Raw genomic sequence first — 7,259 nt, 5'->3', positions numbered from 1 at the left:
TTAGACGGGTGGGGGGGGGGGGGGGGGGGGCGCAGTCTTGAACGAAGACGTCACCGCTGAGGCGCATAGCAAGATATTGGAGGGGATGCCTTTTGACCATGTTAGGGGATTCACGGGGTTTCCCCATGGAAATTTTTTAAATACATGCATGAAATTTGTGGCCTCTGGTGTATTTTAGGTCTAAATTTTGAGGTATTGTAGGGGTATGTTACTCCCCTTTTGATTGGGTGGTCAGAGGGCTTTCCCCCAGAAAAAAAAATGAAATTCAGGTATGAAATGGTGGCCTCTTGTGCGTTTCTGGGTTTAAATTTTGATAAAAAGAATATTCCTTTGCTAAAATAGTAGGGTGCATCTTTGATTAGTATAGGTCACTTCTCAGTCAACTGGGGAGGTGAGGGGGGCACTGAATCCGGGCCTGTAGCCTATGTTAACTCTAAACAACAGAGCGAATCTTCTATCCTTTATTCTATATATGCAAAGATACCGGTCACTTGAACAAAGTAAATGGTCTCATTTCTTAATATATACATCGTTTGTTAAAAACACTTAGACTTTTGTCATAACTCAAAAATTAATCATCTAAGACATGTCGAGGAGCGATATCAAAAATGTTCTAAGTGTTTATTTATATTCACTTAGATTACTTTCACCCCGACCCCTCGAAGTTTGAAAAATACCGAATGCAAAACTGGCACACTGATACTTGGCATGTTTTATTTTATCAATGTTTCAAGGGGTTTTATACACATTCCAGCCAATGACAGCGACATATTTATGACGACCAACATTTAAACTAAAACATGATGATTAGTCTGTAATATTTTCTTATTGAAAACATAATATCTTTTTAAAAATCAGAACTTTAATTTTCAGTAAGATATCCGAGTCTGTTGACGCAAAAATGCACTTACTGCTCAATTCACTACTCATACCCAGAAATCTAAGCTATTTTGCTGGCTTATTGGCGAAATTGTCTCCATCGAGTGTATCGATTAGCCATTATCGGTGAATTAACGCCAATCGAAATATTGAAGGAGAAAAACTTTAATACGTCAAATGACACCGAACGCATTATCTGGCAATATTTATTAAGTTATTTAAGTAATCTGCAATATTTGCATCTTATTTCAATATAATTTTTCATAAAATCAAATATGGTCATCTTGCTTGCCTGAGCGTTTGAAATAAGTGACTAATTTTGATCCCAAGTCCCATTGATTTCTATAGGAAATCACAGATTTTAAGCTTTACATGGTCTTTTTATATCATAAATTCTTAAATTTATACTCATCTGTGTGGCATTGGTCTGCTGATGCGTCAAGTGTGGTGTGCTGTGTGTTGTGTGCTTGTCACCTTCCGCTTTCAGCCTCAACCGCCGGCTAGCCTTCTGGTGAAAAAGGAGCCGCGAGTGCGTAAGTCTTCCCTGCCAGTACATAGCCTCTCTGCAGACAAGCCCTTTTGCAGTGCCTCCCAGATGGCGCCACCTTGCGGCCTCAGGCAGAACTGCAGGGGACTTGGAGGAGGTCTGCCCCCAGACATGTGGCATGCCAGGCCCACCGGTGTGTGGACACGCCCTGATGTCTATGAACAGACCCCCAGCTATGGGACAAATAGCTCCTGTGTCCTCAGGATAGGGTTTTAACTCGGAACTAAGGGTGAGGTAACCCCGAAAGAAACCTTGAGAGTTGAAGACAGAGGTGCTGGGCCATTGGCACTCTGTTAACGAACCACAGCACCATGCAATGTCGCTTTGACTACATATTCATCTCACAACATTTATTAAGTTATTGAAGTAAACTAGAAAAGTTAATCTTTCTTTCAATGAGTTTAAATTGTTTTTATGTCTTCTTGCTTCCCTGAACGTTTGATTTTCCTAATTTGGAAATTTTGCCCGTCTTGGTACACGTGTACTGATGACACCGGATGAACTGGTACATGTCTCTGAATTGGATAGACATTTGTGTCGATCTAATTTCATGTTTATTGTCATTACTTTGTCAGATTAAGTAAAAATATCTATTTTAAATTACATGTTTAAATAATAAAAAACACCATTTTTTTAGTACATTAAATACTAATTTTCACCACTAGTGTTAATTTAGCCCTGGAAGTCGTAAAAAGTCATTTTTATTGTAGTGTATATTACCTTATCGGAATTATCGTTAATAAATGGTTACGTTCAGTTTCACCATAGTTCTACAATAACCGTCTTGGTTTTCAGTAGTTCGGAAATTTCTACGCATCATTTGAGCCGTGCCATGAGAAAACCAACATAGCGGATGCGCAATCTGGTCTGGATCCATGCTGGTCGCAAAGCCACTATGTTGGTTTTCTCATGGCACGGCTCATTTAATGGTTTGCTCAGATTTACGATATAAAGAATAAAGGGTTTAACATTCCGTAGACATAACTTGAATATTCTAAAATAGAATTGCAAATTTGTTGCGATCTCCTGTTGCATATAAATATATCTATTCCGCTCAGTTGGACAGGACACTTTGTTTTTCTTTTTTTTCTATCTATTTTTATCTATTTTTAGCTCCACTATTCGGAGAGCAGGGGTGCTGTTCTACTCGCCCCGGCTTCGGCGTTGGCTTTCTTGGTTAAAGTTTTTCGGCAACCTTTGTTTTTTCTGTCACATCTGTTTAATTTTTGCTTATGTCTTACTGTAACTTCACATAAACATTTTGCAGCATACAGACGAAGCAGGAGCTTTGTCCATTAATCCCAAGGTCAAGTTCATCCAAGGTGTTATACATAGTGCTTGAAATTATTTTTTTGTTTACAAATTTAAGATCCGCCTACAGACACACACGCTGTCTACCTGATTACCCGATAGAGTCAGCGTCAGAGTCCCGCTCTTCCAAAGCGATGGAAGTTTTATTCAAACTAGAGGTACAATGCTAAACGGGATCAAGTGTAATTACCAGATTACTGAAACATTTCATATTTAAATAGACTAATCATACGTATTTTCATAGCTAGAATTATTCGGGGTTGTTTCTGAAAAATTGGCCGAGAAAACCTAATGCTACGTGATGAATATCCAACAGGGAATGCCACGTACCGAAAACGCAGCCTCTTAAAACTGCAACTATCAGCACATGCACGTGCACACGGCAAACAAAAACGTACACAGTCAGAAAAAGCAAACACAAAATGACAAAACGAACGAATGAAAGAATCAGCTTGCCTTTTCTCAGCCAATCTTGAAGATGCGGACGGAAGGAAGAACATTTGCATTTATCGTCAACTTAATTTATTATTACATGATTATAACAAATAATTAACCGTCCACCGATGATATCACAGATATCAAGTACAAGTTTAATCTGTATGGTTACATTTCGTTCATTTTGTGACATCCTTAAACTTTAACACTCGTTACAATGCATTGGTATATGGATATGTAAACACCTTTTTTCAATTGTAAAACAACGTTTACAGACGACTTTATACAAGATCGGCAAGCAAGTTTAAATGTATCGTCCAAAGCTCTGATTTATATATCTGTTGCCTTTTTAATCCCCCGCCACAAGTGGTGGGGTTTATAGGAATGGTCTCCGTCCGTCCTTCCGTCCTTCCGTAACATTTTGTGTCCGCTCTGTATCTCCTAAACCCCTTGAAGGATTTTCATGAAACTTGGGTCAAATGATCACCTCATCAAGACGATGTGCAGAACCCATGAGTCAGCCATGTCGGTTCAAGGTCAAGGTCACAACTCAAGGTCAAAGGTTTGAGCCGTCCATTTCGTGTCCGCTCTGTATCTCCTAAACCCCTTGAAGGATAATCATGAAACTTGAATCAAATGATCACCTCATCAAGACGATGTGCAGAACCCATAAGTCAGCCATGTCGGCTCAAGGTCAAGGTCAAGACTCAAGGTCAAAGGTTTGAGCCTACATTTCGTTTCCGCTCTGTATCTCTTAAACCTCTTGAAGGATAATTATGAAACTTGGATTTAATGATCACCTCATCAAGACGATATACATAACTTATGAGTCAGCCATGTCGACTCAAGGTCAAGGTCACAACTCAAGGTTAAAGGTTTGAGCCTTCCATTTTGTGTCCTCTCTGTATCTCCTAAACCCCTTGAAGGATTTTCATCAAATTTGGCTCAAATGATCACCTCATCAAGACAATGTGCAGAATTGATGAGTCAGCCATGCCGGCTCAAGGTCAAGGTCACAACTTTGAGTCAAAGGTTTGAGCCTTCCATTTTGTGTCCATTCTGTATCTCCTAAACCCCTTGAAGGATTTACATCAAACTTTGGTCAAATGATCACCTCATCAAGAACTCATGAGTCAGCCATGTCAACTCAAGGTCAAGGTCACAACTCAAGGTCAAAGGTTAGAGCTCTGTATCTCCTAAACCCCTTTTAGGAGTTTTCATGAAACGTGGGTCAAATGATTACCTCATCTAGATGATGTGCAGAATTCATGTGTCAGCCATGTCAGTTCAAGGTCAAGGTCACAGCTCAAGGTCAAAAGTTTACCCTTTCACTATCCATACCAGTGGCGGGGGATTTAGCTGTCTTTCAGACTGCCTTGTTTGAATTTAAACCGTATTTGAATATCACAAATGATACTAAATATCGTATTGCATTATCAAAATTAAGAATGTCATCTCATAGATTTGAAGTAGAATGTGGTAGGCGGGAAAAGCCTCAAAGACCACCATTTGATGAGAGAAAATGTACAATACGTAAGTCTTTAGAAGACGAATATCATTTTGTCATAGAATGCTCACTTTATTAGATCTAATGAACGAATACATCAAGAAATATTTCTGGCATTTGCCAAATGATGTGAAATTTACTGGGTTAATGAATTCGAAGTAAGAAAATTATTAACACTTATATGTTTATAAGACTTTCGAAAGAAGAAAGGTTTTCTCTAACATTTAATTTCAATATACATACAGGCAAAGATTAATGGTATGACTGGCCAAGATCCGATGTCTGATCACAAAATTAATACGTTCACATTATTGTGAATTTGTCTCTCCCACTAATGCTAGATTTGCGTTCTGTGTTATATATTCATGGTATAATGTGACTCGCTGTACTACCAGTGTATTCTGTATTATGTATTGATGTTTTAATCATGGGCCATTACTGACTTATTACAAATGAAAAATATAATCATATATTGTTTTATTAAACTTTTCTTGCAAAAAATTAAATAGGCCTAAAGGTGGCCTAGATTTTAATTAAAACAACCAGAGCTATGGGGGGGGGGGGGGGGGGGATATAGAAAATGTAATTATAAACACGTTCACATGAAATCATGTGTACGTTAAGGGCAAATTAAGAAATAATATATCTCATTTAGTGATTTGTCGCTGAATAAATCATTGTTTTGTGTTCATATGCGAAGGAATTATATCAAGAGGACGCAGCCCAATTGTATGGTGGCTGATTTCTGCCATTTCGTGTTGGCGGGATGAAAACACGACTAAACGAAAACCCGAAAACTCGACTAAAAACCTAATTTGTCGAGTTTTCGTGTTGGTTGGATGAAAACACGACAAAACGAAAACACGAAAAAGTCGACAAAAACCTAATTTGTCGAGTTTTCGTGTTTTTTCGGCGGGGCGAAAACACGAAAACACGACAAATTGTATGCGAAAACTCTATGTTTAAAGGGCGCCGACAAGACAGATTTATCTGTCGAGTTTTCGCGTTGGCGGGTATGAATATGACGTGTCGGCGCCCTTTATTTTCGTGTTTTCGTGCCGGCGGGGCGAAAACACGACAACACGAAAACTCGACAAATGAGATATTTGTTGTGTTTTTGTGTTGTCGTGTTTTCGCCCCACCGACACGAAAACATGAAAAATGCATTATTCGTCGAGTTTTCGTGTTGTCGTATTACCGCCCCGCCGACACGCAAACACGAAAACTCGACAAATTAGGTATTTGTCGAGTATTTGTCGAGTTTTCGTGTTGTCGTGTTTTTGCCCCGCTGACACGAAAACACGACAACACGACAAATTCTGTTCAGACATCTCTTATAAAATGTAGAGTAATATGAAGTGTATGTATAATTGACCTGGTTCCAGAAATATTTCATTGGAGTGCTGGGAGCGGCAACAGTAAAAGAATGAAGGCGGCATCGGCGAGCCGAGTGGGGTTAGGTTACACAACAACACGACAAATACCTAATTTCTCGAGTTTTCGTGTTGTCGTGTCGGCGGGGCGAAAACAAGGACATTAAAGTACATTCTTGGCGGCATTCATTAAATATTTGCCAGTTTTCAATCGGTTTCTTTCCCAGCGCGCCGCTTTACCATTTGAAGCAACATGACGTAATAATTGTGACGTCAGAACAATGAAGTTTTGTATAATAATTCACTGTTTTCAGCCTTCTTTATCTAATAGGAAAATGAATCAGATCATGTTAATTTGGTGTAAACCTAGGTCATTGACGATTTTTTTTGTGATAAATAAGGAAAAGAAGTGTATCCACTTGACTGCGTTGCGAATCAACCCACAAGAAACTGCTTTGTGTTAGGTTGTTTTTTTTTTTGGCCAATTTTCATAAACAAACCTGAATAATTCTAATAAAATATGCATGGTTTGTCTTAACAAAATGAATTTAGACTAACATGTCGTGGGCTGAGCGCGAAACTATTGTAACTGTATATAAATAAAGAACAAGCCCTCGATGTGTTGCACTAGGCCTATTGATCAGTAAATAATTTGTAATTTATATAAGGAATCGTGCGCGGACGCATTGGTCGAGAGGGCTAAGACGCTTTCCTACGGAGGTGAAGGCCCCTGGTTCGAATCCTGGCTACTCCCATGTTGCAAACTTCATAAATTCATCGAGTGAAAATGACAATATCCATCCATTTCATAACAAAAACAAGAGCACAGCAATGCGGGGCAATATACGCCTAAAGGTATGACCTTGACCCCTAAGTGCAAGGGCGTAGCGCCAATTACACACAGTACGTTTCTGCGTAATGTAAAAAAAAATCCAGGTATATTTGTTAAAAAAATTGACATTTTAAATGTCCAGTCTCCTAGAATTATATGCCACAAAATGCGTCAGTATGCATCATCACGGTGCACAATCACGTGGTCTATGATGTCAGGCCGTAGGTATCGCGCCAAGCAATTTTTGTCCACAAAGCGTCGATTCAAGAAGAAAATTCGTCGTAAGTATTTTGTTACGAATTTTTGTAAAATGTCTTTAGTATGTTGCAAGTCCGTTTATAAATGCGTACCTCCGATCATACTGCATCTGTCCGT

This window comes from Mercenaria mercenaria, chromosome 4, assembly GCF_021730395.1.
Source record: "Mercenaria mercenaria strain notata chromosome 4, MADL_Memer_1, whole genome shotgun sequence".
In the NCBI taxonomy this organism is placed as follows: domain Eukaryota; kingdom Metazoa; phylum Mollusca; class Bivalvia; order Venerida; family Veneridae; genus Mercenaria; species Mercenaria mercenaria.
This window is presented reverse-complemented; position numbering follows the sequence as displayed.